At 43.1% G+C, this 17,291-nt stretch overlaps 1 long non-coding RNA gene across 6 annotated transcripts in view; it reads right to left on the bottom strand.

The window, feature by feature from the left end:
- Nucleotides 1-17,291, bottom strand: part of LOC138757357 (uncharacterized) — a 116,266-nt gene that overhangs the window by 59,895 nt on the left and 39,080 nt on the right. For all 6 annotated transcript variants that reach the window (XR_011353532.1, XR_011353530.1, XR_011353527.1 and 3 more), the window contains one exon: nucleotides 212-455. This is a non-coding gene — a long non-coding RNA (uncharacterized lncRNA). The remainder of the gene's footprint in view (nucleotides 1-211; nucleotides 456-17,291) is intronic.

The following is a 17,291-nucleotide window of genomic DNA, read 5'->3' as shown; positions in this document are numbered from 1 at the left end:
TCTGTGGAAAACCCAGTGTCAACCTAGCTGAGCAAACTGGCACAATGTTCTGTGCTGGGGCTGATTGGCTTGAGTCCTGGGATGTCGAAGTCTTAAAAGAAATTTGTATAACTGGTGTAATCGATATGTGGAAGCTTTACTGACTGCTATTGTCCAGAGTTGAAAATAAATCAGCACTGGGAACTAAGGAAGTATCATATTCAAAGATTACCATATTTCTTTCACTGCTGGAAAGGCAGTATTACTGAACACTTGGTGGGGTTGTCCTATTTCCTGTCTCAAATTATCACGGACACCAGAATCCCATTGATTTCCAATGTTGTTTCCTCTGCACATTCACTGTGTGATCAGTCACGGCCCAACTCTTCAACTTTACTTCTCTTTAGTGATCTCACTTCGGCAATAGAGAAATAGCAGCCAAGATGTAATTTATTCACATGTGTAATCCAGATTATCTGGTGAAGGAAAAAAGAGAGGCCTCAAACAGTATTTTGAACACAGTAATCACATTGTGGATGGAGAGAAAGATGGGAGTTTACTGTATATCTTAAAAGAAGACTAAGTACAGTAAGGACAATTCCAGTGACCCAAAATCAATCCTGCCCTCAAGTACTGCTGGTGTGGAGTTTCCAAATTCTCCCTGTGCTGGTTTTTCTCTGGGTGCTTGATGTGCCAGATAATGAAGAGATCAAATGCAGGGCAGTTAAACACATATCATGGCTTTTATTAGTAGAAACTCAGTAGTACAATAATGAATGATAATGGGTGCGTACACTGTTATAATCAAGGGGAATGCCCTTGATTAATATCCTCTGCGACCAATGCTCAGTGATGGGAATAGGGAAATGCCATTGTGCGACACAGATTTACCACAGTGCTTCAGTTTCTTTACACATTCCAATGACTTGAGGGTTGAGAGTTCTAATGGCCATTGTAAAGAGCGTTCGTGTTTAGATCATTCTTTAAATATGGGAGGATTCTCAGAAAGTGGGGAGAATAAAATGGGATAACAACACGTGGAAGAGTGAGAGTGCAAACAGGTGAAGGTGCTGTGTGGATGTGTAATTGGATGTGTAATTTCCTGAATTGCAACATGTGCACTGAATTCAACAACTTGCACGTGTTTCAGCTGCTGAATAAGCCACATCCCTTCTTCCACACCCTTCTGAAAAATTATTATATCCTGAAGCGCTTCTTTGAGTGCCTATTAAGACCAAGAACATTCACCGTAAATGTTAACCGTCAACACCACATCTCTCTTCTCTTCCATATCCCATCACCGGAGTAACTGTTGAATAAGTAAAATGAGACTGTAGCCTATGGTATGACTACGATGCTTACTCAAGGCCAAACCACAAAAGTAGAACGAGCCAGCTGCATAAGAATACAAGCATGCTGAACTTCCTAAAATGCTTTCCATATGTTCTCTGATCCCTTAAGGTGAACTTACCTTTGAGCTAATACTATGGCCAAGGAATCACAGCAGAGAAATTTTTAAAACAAACATCTTTACTGGTCCCAATAATCACCTCTGTTTTTTCCAGCAGAGGAGCGGGACAAATAAGAAAAAAATTATTAACTAAACTGAGATTCAGTTACTAAGTTCCACAGGTAATAGGATGATCACCAAAACTTAAAGAGAAATGGGAGTTGAAAGGAAAGCATTCATGTAACACATATGTCAAATAACCGAATGAGTAATTGTACAAAGAGCAAAGTTTTCACCCACTTCGGTGAATATGTGGGCAACAGAGCTGGAGCAACGAGAAAAACAAAATTTCGGCCAAGCTGTTTGACATCTAAAAACCTGAATTATCCAAACTATGTTCTGTTTTTGTTATATCATATTGACTATTTTTTCCCCCCCGATGTGCATGAAATTGATCTCCATTTCTCATAGTGCTGTAGTTTGGTAATGTATTAAAACCTGTGATGACAATGGATCTCAAACATTCCCTTTCTCTTTTGGGTCTATGAATATATAAGTCTCGGAAAATGAAGTTCTCCTGTTGTGGTTTTCTTGACCCTTTTCTTTTTCTTTTTTTTAGATTGTAGGGGGTGGGGGGGAGATTTAGAGGAAGTTTTTTTTCTTTTGTATTCTTTACATTTTTAAATGTAAAATACCACATGTATTTGGATTAAGTTTGAAATATCGTGATATGTTTGTTAAGTTTTATACTAAATAAAATATTTTTTTTAATGATCTGTAATGACGCTTTTAACATCTTTGGAAGAATTCCTTCATCTGCTTTATTAGTTTTGCCAGAGGGTTGCTCAAATAAGTTAGATGCATTTTCCACAGCACAAACCTCCAATAAACTACCCTTCCTGTCTCCTATACTGAGAACGTTGTTCCCAAACTTCACTCACAAATGTGAATGAAAACTATGACATTTGATTTTTTTTTAAGAGCAAACTGATGTAGCTGGAGTACCCAGTCTATTTTTTTTTTCTTTGCTCAAAGGATTAGTGAGAGAAAACTTGGCAAAATAGTAATGAAGAGGGGACAGGACAACCTTGCATGATCAAGGCTCCAGCAGTCAACGCTGTTAGATATAGACAAAGAAGTAGGCTTGGTGCTTGTCACATTGGAAGCATACAAGTCATATCCCAGGCCAGAGGTCCTTCATTCAGCTTCTGATGGAGTTCACTTTATCAATGGCATGTATCTGTTATTCCAGTTGTATTCGTTGTACCCCTGGAGTTATATCAGTCTGACTTTTTTAAAATTTATTTTTGTAAGGTGGTTTATATGAATGTTTGCAGTGTGATGCTGCTATAAAACAAATTTCATGACGTTCATAACAATAAATCCTGATTCTGAATTTTTCCTCGCTGAAGATCCACAATGAGAAAGTTCTATATGTTTAGTCTTAGTTTGAAACATTTAAGCATTATTTTTAAATGTACATTGATTAACTACACATTTCAACAGAAAAATTACATACGAAGGAATTGGAAATTTATCCTGGATGCTAATTTTTTTTTGTTAAGGGACATCCAGGTACCATTGGAATCCATTATGAAAGATCTTGTTCTGAATTTAAAAGAATGCTGGAGTTCCAAGCAATGTAACCCACTGTCAAGGGCAAAGGGAAGTAGTTAAAGTATTTAGTTGATCTTGTCTAATGAATGCTTTTTTCAGACATAGATTTAAATAGTTTTCTTTGAAATAACACTGAGGTTATTATTCACCTGTTCCATTGAATGTGTCTTTGTTTGAAATTCTGGCATGATTCCACTTGTTACATAAATATGAGTCTTGGTTGAGCGATTATCATTGTTCTGAAAGACTTTTTGTTCCGCTGTGATTTGGCAGTTAAAACATACAATTATAACTTGAATGGGCCAATCGTTTATGCCGAATTGTATATATTAAATAAATATTTTAAACCCTGAACAATTAAGAAGTAAATTCTTATTTTTGAGTTGCTCAATTTAAAAAAAAGCTGAGTGAAGAGCCCCTGGTGTGATAACAACAACACTGATTCAGCTAAATGCACTAAGGCAAGCATAGAGTCTTAGACAACACAGAAGATGGAGAACTAAAATTGAGCAGAAAATATTGGTCAGACCACATTTTAGAAAACAGAATGTTTTAATAGTGCAGTATTTTGCAACTGCTCTATCTCACCAAACATTGGAAGCCAGCTATTGATGCCATGTTTAAGGCCTTCTACTAGCTTTCTGCCCAGCAGTTGTGAATCTCTCTGCTTAATTAAATGAAGTAATTATTGTTGGTTGTGACAGTGCAACAGACTGGTCTCTGCCTTTTATCCAGATAGCTGGAATTGTCTTGCTCGTTATAAGGTTTGCAAGCTTATTTCTGCTATCCTGGCATAGTTATTCCATTTGGTTGAGCTGATTATGAAAACAGTTCCTCTTTCCAACAAGTAACTTATACACAAGCCTGAAGAAATAAATCACAAGCAATAATCCAAAAGTGCATGGAGACTCCACCTTTGCCTTATCGTGCACTGAAAATGTTGACCATGACAAGCATATACCATGATAACAAATGTGAGATTTGAGATCACATGCTCAGGAAGAAATGCTAATTATTCTTTTATTAGTGAAAAAAAATGTTACCCATGTCTGCATTTATCTTGACTGTTTAGGTGCTATAGGATTACATTGTCTTAAAGCAAAGCTTGTGCAATGAATGCCAGAGTTTTCCATGCCCTGGTCTTCCCACCCTCTCCCCCTAAAATTGAGGCTATTTTGATAATCCTTCCATGTCCCTCTCAGGCAGGAAATGCCTCACTTTCTTCTCAAATGATGACTAACTTAAAATGAGTGCTCCTGTTGAAATTATTTTGCATCTTAGTTATTTTTCAGTACTTTAAGGTAAAACAGCAACGTGATTTAGATGTATAGAGTTGTGGCGGTGCACATCTCTGTGAGCGAACCGGCCCCATTTGTACCACTGCACTAGCGAGGCAGCTGCAGAAGCTGGCGCTGTCAGGGCTTACTCAGTGCCTCGTGGCTTAGGCCACTGCTCACGCCCCAGGCCACGTGATGATGTCACCGCAGGGAGGGGCGGAACTCCCGTTGGCCTTAAAGGGGCATGCGCGAAATTCAAATAAACAGTGCTACTGGAAACCCCACTGAGTCTAGTGGTGTTTTCTGTGTATTAGCAGCTGCTACATTGGTTACCCCGATGAGCCCAGATGATATCTGGTCTCCAAACATGGACTTTTCAGCAATTACCGTCGCCTCAGTGAAGCTCCCTCCCTTCTGGACCCACCGGCCCCTCACATGGTTCGGGCAGGCAGATGCTCAGTTTTGACTCCAGTAGATTACCTCAGACTCCACCATGTTCTACCATGTGGTGAGTGTCCTCGATGAAGAAACAGCACCCAGAGTGGATGACCTGATCCATGATCCTCCCAAGGAGGGAAAGAACATCATCCTCAAAACTCTCCTCCTCAGCACATTTGGGCTCTCCCGTCAGCAGAGCGCAGCCAGGCTGATGCACCTCAATGGCCTGAGGACAGAGCCCTGTCCACATTGATGGATGAGATGCTCACACTGGCAGAGGGTCACAAGGCCTGCCTGATATTTGAACAAGCCTTCCTCAAACAAATGCCGGGGGGCATCTAGCTCCTGCTAGTGGACAAGGATTTTTCAGACTCTGGAAGGTCGCAGATGGCACCGACGTGCTGTGGCGGATGAAGAGAGGGAACGAGGCCACTTTGAATCAGGTTGCCCGCCCCGCACCCCGGCAGCCACAACTGCCCCCAGACAAAAGATTGAGGAGCACCAGTCGACCTGGAGCTTCTATAACAAGCGCTAGGGAGCACAAGCTCGCAAATGCCGCCAACCCTGGTTGTACCAGGGAAATGAGCAGGCCAGCCACCGCTGATGGCTGCGACGGCTGGCTACACAAACAGCCTCCTCCATGTGGTGGACAAAACAAATGGTAGGCATTTCCTAGTGGACACCAGAGCAGAGTTAAGCGTGCTGCCCACAAACACCCTTGAGACCCGCACGAGAGCATGAACCCCAACCCTGCGGGCAGCAAACAGCACTAATATTAAGACCTTCGGCACACGGACTGTTCAGATACACCTCGGGCAGGAGAAATACGAATGGAAGTTCCTACTGGCCACCGTGAGAACTGCATTGTGTAAGGTAAAAACATCATGAGATGGGACCAGAGAAGGAGTCACCCAGTACTAAGGAGTAACAGGATGCAGGTGTGACCTTGTACGCTCAAGATAAGTTTGGCACTAACAAGCTGATGAGCAGCAGACTAACAGTGAAGGGTAGCAACAGCTTATTCATTGGACAGTGTAATGGTATGATAATTTACTAAGTGTGTGTCCTGAGGTATAAAAAAAACACCACTTGCTGATATCAGGAGAATGTGCCTTCTCCAACTAACACTGTTAGTTGCAAGTGTTACAATCCAGTAATAAAGAACCTTGATTTCGACTCAGTCTGGTGTCTGACTCACTCATTCTCGAACAAAGCAGACCTAACAATTTGGTGACCCCGACGTGATGGGTGAGTGGACACTAGACGACGGTTTCTGTTTTTCATCTCAGCCGGCTGACAAAAAGGTCCAGAGAAGCCTGTTTTAACAAAATTCTCTCTCTTAAAATCTTTATGATTGTCAGTAAGAACTGGAGATCGGACAAATTAGACGATCATAATTGAAGGTCGTCACCTGCCAGGATTGTAACACGTAAGTGTTTACAGACAAAACTATAAAAGTCCTTAAGGTGTTTTAGTGACATTTGATAAGTGCTTCGCCGACAAACTACTAGAGTTTAAAAAGTCTTTATTGTGACGTTGCAAAGTCAAATAGAGTGAGAAGGTGGTCTAAGAACAATTGGGGACCTGAGTTTTCTGCCCAAAACTGGTTATTAAGAGGAGAAATCTCCCACGTGAAGGTTGGGCTTTGAAAGAAAACGAAGGTTCAGGCTTATTGGTCTCAATTGTATAAGACTCGCTTATAAATGTCCGGTAGGTATGATAATGTCTGTACACTTGAAAACTTAAGAATTTATTTCCCAAATTCGCCATGGTGGAATACCACAGCGGACATTAGAGACCTTGAGACGACAAAAAGAGTACTCAGAGATGCCTGCCTGGTGAACAACGACGACGACCAAAGACTGCAAAAGCTGTGTCCGGATCAGGTAGGAGATATCAATGAAAAAGTTGACAGAATCTTAAGAGACACACGGTTTATTCGAAATATTTTTGACAAGTTAAATGAAGGTATTCCCAGCATCTCCAAGGGGATAAAGTTACGTAAATTCATAGATTGGTACAGGGAAACTGGACAAAAATATAGCCCAAAAACTTGGTTTCCTAGTTATAACCTAACTTTCAGACCTCTTTGGGAAAACAGAGAGTGGAAGACGAGCAATCAAAGTATACAGGACAGTCTGAGGTCCACCGGAGGACCAGACTTGGAGACTGTTTCACTAAAAAACTTTTGTCATCCGGCCTGCAAGGAGACATTTTTAAAGGCGATTTTTGTTAACATAGATCCTCTAAATGGACAAGAACCTAAATTAAGGGAGGCATTAGGAAGCGACCCTGCAGCAATGGCTGCACAGTTGCCTGCTAAGACCTTTGACCAAGTTATTAGGGAAATTAAGCAGGAATTAGAGAAGCGAAATACCAGTAAAGAGGCATTGGAGAAACAAAGAATTCTCCGAATATGTGTAGATCGCTGGAGGAAGATGGGGTGGTTACCCGGGAGCACCGAGATGTTCCTGACAGGTGAGGGAAACAAAATTCTAAAGTGTAGGGTCTTAGATAAGCTGGAAGAAACAAAACACAGAAGGGAAAGGAAAAGTGCCTGTTTCCGGTTTCCAGCCACGAAGTGTCCGGGTTTGCTCTCTCCCTCCCTCCTTTCTCTCCCCCTCTCTCTCTTCTCCCCCCCCCCTCCTCTCTCACCCACTCCCCCTCCCAATCCCAATCTGTGGCAGTGCTGCCCTGAAATCCCCAGGTGGGGCAGGGCAGAGAAATACAATTTGGTTTTAATTTTGTGCCCACAATTCCAGCTCCACGTCAAATGGGATCCTGTTTTATCCTCTTTCCCTCCCTCTTTCCCGCACCCCCACCATTGTGGGATCAGGGCAGATATTGTGGGCTGACGCGTAGCTCACTCGAGGTGGGAGGGAAGGAAGGAGTGGTGGTTCCCAGTGGTGGGAAACCCAATCTGATCCAGACCAGTGATCACAGGATGAGAACCTTTTAAAGGTGTAAACATGAAACGGAAGTGTTAATCTGAAGACTTTTCTCCCAGTGGGGCCAGTGCAAGGCATTTTCTCTCGCTATCTCTCATGCTCTGTGTATCTGCCTCTCTATCTCTTTCTCTCGCTGTGCTCTCTCTCTCGCTGTGCTCTCTCTCTCTCTCTCTCTCTCTCTCTCTCTCTCTCTCTCTCTCTCTCTCTCTCTCGCTCACAGTCTCTGGATGTATGTGATGTTATGTATGTACTCTGATCTCTCCGACATGATCTGGTTTTACGGAGACTTGTCAGGGCAGTCATGCTTCCCCGGGCTCTAAGCCTAATTAAGGTGGCAGGCCATTCCCTACAAAACACAAAGGAAGGGAAAGGAAACACGGCGGCTGACAGAGCAGCCAAACAGGTTACTGGATATCAAGAACCTCTACAGGGGATGATTCTGAGGTCCAATGGCAAAAAAAGAGGAATTAGAGAGAAGAGAAAATAGTAGCAAGTTGAGTGACCAAAAAGAGAAGGAGGGAGAGGGACCCCCATCAAATATTGAACACCTGATAGAAATACAGCAAAAAGCTAGCCCAAGTGAGAAAGAGGAATGGATGAAACGCGGTGCTACACGACAGGAGATCATCTATGACAATCGGACAGTACATGTCTGGCGCTCCCCAATAGGTACGATAGTTGCCCCCCGCCAATTACTTCCGTTATTATTTGAAGAAGCACATGGGCCGACTCACATTAGCGCCACCAAAACTTATAATACGCTTAAACAACATTGGTGGAATCCCCACTTACGCGAGCACATTGACAATTTTAGAGCTGAATGTACTATCTGCAATGGGCATAACCAAAGGATCACCTTACCCCACCCGCTTTTATGATTTCCAGTACCGACAGCCCCATGGAAAGAGATCTATATTGACTATACAGATATGGGTACTGACCTTAGGACAAAGGAAGGATACCGATATCTCTTAGTGGCGGTAGATAGGTTCTCACGGTGGGTGGAGGCTGTCCCAACGAAGAGGGAGGATGCGGATAGTGTAATAGGCTGGCTGATGCGAGAGTTGATACCTCGCTACGGGGTCCCCAGCAGAATATGCTCTGATAATGGGTCCCACTTTAAGAATGAGCTGATCCGACAGGTTGAAGAATACTTAGGGATCAAACACCGTTTCGGTAGTGTCTATAGGCCTGAGAGCCAGGGGCTAGTAGAAAGGGCAAACAGGACGATAAAATCCAAATTAGGAAATGTTTTGGGTGGGACCAGGTTGAATTGGGTCGAGGCATTGCCATTAGTACTGATGTCTATGCGACAAGAGAAGCCAAAGATACCTTCCTGTCACCACACGAGATTCTAACGGGTCGACCCATGCCCGGTCCAAAGACTGATCCAGGCTGGGTAAAGATTTGGGAAGAAAGGGAAGTGGAACTGGACCATTATATGCAGATGCTGGGTAATATGGTTGCTTTAGTTTCACAACAGGTGGCGAATGCAAACAAGGAGAACCCGGACACTTAAGAAGTTCCAGCGAAGGAGGGAGACCTGGTGTATATCTGTAAACCTGGGAAGGTATATTGGACTGAAATTAGATGCACTGGACCATACACTGTTACCGCCGTGACAGATTGGTTGGTAAGAATTGACAAACCAGGGGATAATAATTGGCATCATTTTGCCTTTTGCTCGAAGGCAAAACAACAAGTAGCGAGTATTGGAAAATATGATGAGACTCATGTGGACAATGCCGAGGGCCGTATGGGCATTCCTGCTGATGGGTTGCCAAACAAGCCAACAGAGTAGTTCGGATCCATGCGAGGCCAAAGTTATTCTGAAGATAGATAAAGACAAGGATAGCATCTTCCAGTTCGATCTATGCTGCACTTCTATCTCTAATAACGCAGGGCCAGATGGGTCACTCACTAAGGGGCTGACAAAACTTAAGACATTGGCGAAGGAATTAAAAGCCCAATCTGGAGTCTCTAACCCTGTTTTGTCCTGGTTACATGGAGTGCTTGGGAAATGGGGCACAATGTTGGGACAACTTTTCCTAGGATTGTTCATTTCTGTATCCATTTTTATCACTTGTGGCTGTTGTTGTATTCCATGCATTCGAACGTTGGTCACAAGGACCATTGAGAGAGCCTTTGCCAACCGCGATGAGCTACCTCCAAAATATCAAGCTCTACAAGCTACGGAGCGGGACTATCTCACGTCACAGGAGGCGTCAAAAATTGCTGAGATCGATCCGGAGTCTGATGGAGAATGTGACGGGGAGGAGGGATTATAAAATAGATTGTAGAACAAATATTATAAAATAGATTGTAGCACAAATGTTAACTTTTATCTTAACTAATTACTAATGCTTAGAAGGGATAGCTAGTTATTTGCTTGGGGGCAAACGGGGAGAAAACTTGTAAACGGGCAATGGGATCGGGGAAACGGATGGGGGGTATACGCTAAAGAGGGTTGGGGGGGGTCCTCACCCACCAGCCAAAAAACCCCGTGAACAGAACCCGTATAGAGCTTGGCAATAATAGGCGAACTAATGTAACGTGGTGGTAGCATAGTCAGGGCAAGATTGTCCTCTAAAGAGGAAAAAGGAGGGATTGTAAGGTAAAAACATCATGAGATGGGACCGGAGAAGGAGTCACCCAGTACTAAGGGGTAACAGGATGCAGGTGTGACCTTGTACGCTCAAGATAAGTTTGGCACTAACAAGCTGATGAGCAGCAGACTAACAGTGAAGGGTAGCAACAGCTTATTCATTGGACAGTGTAATGGTATGATAATTTACTAAGTGTGCGTCTTGAGGTATAAAAAAAACACCACTTGCTGATATCAGGAGAATGCGCCTTCTCCAACTAACACTGTTAGTTGCAAGTGTTACAATCCAGTAATAAAGAACCTTGATTTCGACTCAGTCTGGTGTCTGACTCACTCATTCTCGAACAAAGCAGACCTAACAATTGTTAGGGGCCAACTTCCTTCAGGCGCACAGCCTGTTGGTCGACTTGAAGGGCAAGAGGCTTGTGCATGCCCGTAACTTCCAGACCCTCTGTCTTGAGCCGTCCAATGTGCACAGGCCAGGGATAGCAACCGTCTGCACGCGCAAGGACAAGTACTCCCGTATCCTTGACAAGTTCCCCGCCATCTCACGAACACAGTTCACCACCTCCATGCCGCAACATGGCATCCACCACCACATCGCCACACAGGCCAGATGATTGCTGCCCAAGAAGCTGCAGTTGGCGAAAGAGAAGCTCTCCTGCCTCCGAGCTCGGCATCATCCGCAGGCTGGAGAGCCGCTGGGCTTCTCCCCTGCATATGGTCCCCAAGACCTCTGGGGGTTGGCTCCCGTGTGGGGACTACGCTGGCTCAATGACACATCCAAGATTTCATGGCCAATTTGCACGGCGCCAAGATTTTCTCCACGGTCGACTTAGTCAGGAGCTACCACCATATCCCCGTACACCCCGATGAAATTGACAAGACCACCATCATCATCCCGTCTGGCCTGTTTGAATTCTTTTGGCCTGAAGAACATGGCCCAAACCTTCCAGCTGCTCATGGACATGGTGGGCAGAGACTTGGACTTTGTGTTCATCTATCTTGACGACATCCTCATCGCCAGTCGAGATCACCAGGAGCACAAGATCCACCTTCACGCACTGTTTGCCTGCCTGGCAGAATTTGGCCTCACCGTCAACGTGGCCAAATACCAGTTCGGGAAAGAGTCACTACAGTTTCTGGGCCATACCATCACCACAGATGGAGCAGCACCATCACAGGACAAGATCAGGGCCATACAGCAGTTCCCCAAGCCGGACACCCTCAAAGGCCTGCAGGAGTTCACCAGGATGGTCAACTTCCACCACTGCTTTATCCCGGGGCCCCGCACATTTAATGCACCCACTGTTCACCCTGATCGCCTCTAAGCAAAAGACACTGGAGTGGTCGAAAGAGGCCAAGACAGCTTTCACCCAGACCAAAGCCACCCTCGCAAATGCCACCTTGTTGGCCCATCCCCAACCTGACGCCCATACAGCACTCTCTGTGGACGCATCCTCCATGGCCATCGGAGGCGTCCTAGAGCAAGAAGTTGACTGGCATTGGTGCCCCCTGGCATTCTTCAGCTGGCACCTCCGACCACCCGAGTTGAAGTACAACGCATTTGATCAAGAACTCCTGGCCTTGCACCTCGCGATCTGGCACTTCTGCTACTACCTGGAGGGCAGACCGTCCACCGCATTCACAGACCACAAATCACTTGCTCAGGCCCTCACCATGGCTAAAGACACCTCGTAAGCATAGCAGCAACAACACCTTTCCTATATCTCGGAGTACACTACTGACATCCAACACCAGGGTGGTAAGGACAATGTCATTGCCGACGCACTTTCCAGACCATCCATTCACAACTTGTCCCCCAGCCTGAACTACACCCAGTTGACTCATGCCCAGATGGATGATGAGGAGACACAGGCCTTCTGAACCGCCATCACCAGCATGAGCCTAGAGGACCTGAATCTGCCAGGCAGCCACGATACGGTCCTGTGCGACGTCTCCACAGGCTCGCCGCACTCAGTAGTGGCCCCGCATTGAAGGCAGGAGGATTTCCAGGCGATCCATGACCTGGCTCATCCCTCGTTCAAGATAATGGTGCACATGGTAGCAGAATGCTTCATCTGGCATGGGTTGAGTAAACAGGTGGTGCAGATGGCGAGGAACTGCACGCATTGCCAAGCATCCAAATTTCAGCACCATTTCAGATCCATGTATCCACGTCAATATAGTGGGCCCCCTATCCAGGGATGCCAGCTACCTCCTGATGGACAACTGAGGTGGACAGAAGCCATCCCCCTCAGGGACACTTCAATTGAGTCCTGCGCCAGAGCCCTGCTCGTGAACTGGGTCACACGTTTTGCCGTCCCAGCCCACATTACTAGTGACAGAGGCGCCCAGTTCACCTCCGCCCTTTGGGCGCATCCAGTGACCTGCTTGGGGATTCAACTCCACTAAACAATGACCTATCATCCCCAAGCGAATTGACTCGTAGAATGTTTCCACTGATACCTCAAGGCAGCTCTCATGGCACGGCTGAGAGGACCCAACTGGGCAGACGAGCTGCTGTGGGTCCTGCTTGGCATTCGAACGGCTCCGAAGGAAGACCTCCAATCTCATATGCAGAGCTCGTCTACGGTGCACCACTGTAATAATAAGTAATAATCAAATACTGTACAGTAAATTCCAATATTACTTAGATCTTCTTTCTTCATTCTTCCTAAGGCCAGAGGTTACCAGCATATAGCCTTGAAAAGAGTGATCTTTAGCATCACTTGGTCAAGTAAAATATGTAGCCTGTGTGGAAGTTAAGAGGCAAGGTCCCAAAATGAAAATAAAGTCAGTTTGGGCTTGTCAAAGTTATTCCATCTCCCTTAGAAGGCAGAACTTGCTGTGTCTGATGTTACCATTTCTGTCCTGATTTTTAAAGTCTTTCTGGTAGTGTCTTAGCCACAAATGATCGGTTTCTTCAACTAACACCAGTTTGTAGTACTTAATATGACATAGCTGATCAGGGGTACACCACTCCAATACAGGTTCAAAGATTACAAAAGGCACTTCTGCACCTTTGTGAATAGAGTCCACATTATTTTGAAGAACTCGAATGCACTGTTCAAATAACAACATCATCATCTTTAAAAGATAAACAATCTTAGAACCAGAATTTGAAGGAGGTTTATTTGATCCTCTTGATTTTAATGAACAAGTCTCTTTAATCTTTCCAGCAACAGATTTGTTCATCTTTTTCACAGTTGGTCATAGATAAGGGAAGATTCAAACAATATTGGTTCTTCAAACTCATCAACAGCCATGGCATTTGTAGAATTCTTCTGTAAAGAAGCAGGCTGACTCCACTTATGGCTCCTTCAACTAGAAATGCAGACTTTCCCTGCAATTCCAAATCCAATCTTGCAACTTCCAATTCTGTCTAATTTTCTGACAGTTTATTTTGAAGCCTTTTATTAAGTTGTCTTTCTGCATTGAATTCTTTCAATAGGAAAGCAATTCTTCCATTATCTTCTGAGAAGTTAGTAATTTGACCCAGAGCGAAAGGGTCATGTGATGCATTGATACTTCTGTTTTCAGCCCTACTGTAGTAAACTCAGACTGTCTGAATTTCTTCATCTTGATTTTTACATTGCTGAAATGCAACACTGTATCTCTGTATCGTTATTAGCTGGGCCTTCAATGTATATTCTTGATTGTTTTCTGTACTCAACTATCTTGTGTTATTAACCAATGACTTGTTTTCTTTCAAAAGTTAAATCTCCTCCAACTGTATGCATCTTGATATGGCTGAATCCCTTTCCTCAGTTCTTCCGCTGTTATTCTTTTCTTCTGCTCCCTGACTTTGTGAATTCTATCTCTAAATAAATCTCCATTCTTGTCAACTGCTCTTGGCCTTTTCTCTTGGTCACTTTCAAAACTGAAGATTCATTAGAATCTTTCATTTCCATTTTTCTGAAAATCAGTTTTGTTTCCAAGTACAAAGTTAAAATCTTTCTGGTTGCTGTTTTCGTGATTATCCAATATTTCCAAGTCCTTTTTAGCATTTTGTTCTCTAAAGGTAGTTGCACCAGTTTTGCTGCCAAATGCTCCTTTATTCCTTCAGTGCAATTTTCTGTGTTCACCAGTTTTTCTGCATGCTGTGAGATTTTTTTTCATTGAACTACAAAGAAAAATTTCACGCTCACGCTTCCTTCTTATCTGGTTGAATAAAGATCAAGTTGTTAGTCTTGGTGGATATTATGACATATGACATCATAGTCACTATGTAACACTATGTTTTTAACTTAGTTAATCTTGTGCCTGTCTCTTTAAGAGAACTATTGTTTGTAGTGTTACCATAGTGTCTATGATGTCATATGTCATAATATCCACCAAGACTAACAACTTGATCTTTATTCAACCAGATAAGGAAGCGTGAGCGTGAAATTTTTCTTTGAAGATTTTGTCTCTTTAAATTTGTTTATCTCTATCTTTTGTATCTCTTTAAAGTTTGTGTATTTTCATTTTATAGTAAATGCTTTATTATGAAAGCCTTAATCTGAAGCTATGCAAAATGATTATCCATTTTGTCAACAAATTAAAGCTACATAAAATAACAGCCACAGCGTTTGATTTGTTGGATTAAAGAGATCAAAATTCAGAATATCATAGCTCACGCCTTGGAAGATCACATTTTGAAATGAGGATATATTAGAATAGGAAAGTGTCATCTATATTTTGGGATACAGAAGCCACCTTCAGATTTGTTCTCAGTCATTTGTTTTCGTCTTGCCTCAGATTCAGTTTTACAGGAATAATCACCAGCTGTATTTGCAGTATGATTTTCATTATTTTCACATTGATCTTTTTTTTCTTCATAAGTGCTTTCTTATTTACAGTCTTTTGCTGCAGTGTTGACTTTTCCTTAACACATACTCTGAACAGAGGCTCCCCAGAAGGATTTGAATCAATCAACAGAAGGAACATCTATTTACTGCCTTTTATTTCCTTCTGTTCTCTCTGTTTCAAGTATGCATATTTCTCCTTTCTTTAAAGGTAACACAATGCAATAATGACCATCGACTAGCTTGGTAGATATTGATACTAAATCCAAGAACTGTTGTATTCCCCTTCCTAGCCTTGACTTGTTTAGACACTATTGAAAATCTGCAGTTATTTTCACTGGCTGCAAAAAGACCACTTGTTTGGATTGAGCTGTAGCACTGTTTACAGCTGCTTCTTTTGTTTCTGCTTGCTCATTTTCCATTTCTTTCTTTGGTGGATATGCAGCATTCTGGGATGCTTTAAACTACATCTGTTGCAGGTGAATCATTTCCTGAAGTTTTTGCTTATGTGTCCTATTCACAGAGAGCCAAAACATACTCTCTTTTCTTTTCGGAAAGCAATTTCTCACTATGTTCCCTCTTTTCCAGCGGCGGAAACATCTCCAAAGGATGTCTACCCTCACAAAACAAATAGGGCAAACGCTCCTTTTTTCCCCAGTTCCATTATCTTTTTCCTTATGTGCAACTGACACTGTGGTAACAAATATACTTTCTTTTAATCTTGGATGAGGTTGTGACATGCACCACATTACGTCTTTGCTCACTGTTGGAGAGTAGTCCTTGATAATTACAAATACTGGCTGTGTTGCAATCCTCACTTGCCTTTCAAGGAAATCCACCATATCCTTAAAGGTAATTCGATTGTGCTTTTCCTTTATTCATAGACCCACAGTTCTGCACATATCTCTCAGTCGGTATGGAAACTTCCTTATGACGACTCGCATATTAGCAGCCATGTTAAGCTCATGAATGTAGTCAATATCTTCCATGGCATTACAACATCCTCATAAAGAGGATATATGCTTGGAGAGCCTTTGTGCCTTCCAGTTTTATTGGTGACCATGAAAGAGTTTTCTCCATATAAGCTGTCACAATTTATGTTCATTGCCAAAATGCTCCTCATAGCCATCATAAATCCTCTGTCCAAGGCCATATGTAGGCAACCCCTTACAAGTTCCCTTGGCTGTCCACTTGTGTACTGTTCCAGATAATAGAGTTAATCACTGTGGTTTTGTTCTTGATTTCAATATTGTGAACACTTGGTACTGAAGTGGGATCACCATCAAAAACCTGAACCTCCTTCTTGGGCATGGAAGAGAAACACTGTAACTGAATTAATGATGTAATGATTTCATTTTGCTTTTCCATTAATGAGAATAAATTGCTCTGTTCACCATTGCTTGTAGCAGGTAATGTAGCTGGAGATGTCATGTGTGCAATTTCATCCGGATTTCTGATGCTTGACTGAAGTGTCAAGGGAGCTGCGGCAATAGACCGGACTTGAGCCATAGCTCTGCCTGCTGTTGTTACCATTGGTGCTTGTGGATTGGTAACACCATGCCTTGGGAGAATTTTTCTATGTGTATTCATGTCTTGTAACTGTGGTTAAAAAAAAAAGAATCTGCCTTAACATTTTAAATGTTTTCCTTTCCTGCTGTTCTTTCTCCAGATATGATCCCAATCCATTGACACTTCAGATAAGTTACTTTGAACGCTGGATCCTTTTGAGACATCTAGTACCCTGTCCTCAGCCATATTAGCAGCAATGTTTGCATCCAGCTCCAGCTGGCTCTATTTTCCCTCCTTCTCCTTCTTCTAAGGCATGTTTATTCCTAAGTCATTTTTGTGGTGGAACAAGGGCAGCCACTACAGCCTGAGCCTTTAAACATGCAGATGTTGGACTGGGAACTCTGGAGCTTGATCCAGAAGAACTTTGTTTGCTTCTCCTGCTTCCAACATTTGACACACTGTCACCTGGTTTTATTTCATCCTGCAAGTCAAATGTTGCCTTAATACTTGACTCTTTCTCCATTTGGAATTATACATCCTTTGCATCTTCATCTTTTTCACTACCATTTTGTGACACACCTTCAACCATTTCCAAGTTCCTGACCTTAAGATCAGTCAAGGCTTTCTACAGTTGTTTTAATTACGCCTCAGCGGTGACATCGGCGGCGGCAGCGGTGG

Source organism: Narcine bancroftii, chromosome 3 (genome assembly GCF_036971445.1).
Source record: "Narcine bancroftii isolate sNarBan1 chromosome 3, sNarBan1.hap1, whole genome shotgun sequence".
Taxonomy (NCBI): domain Eukaryota; kingdom Metazoa; phylum Chordata; class Chondrichthyes; order Torpediniformes; family Narcinidae; genus Narcine; species Narcine bancroftii.
Note: the sequence above shows the minus strand (reverse complement) of the source record. Positions and strands in the feature narration are given on the sequence as shown.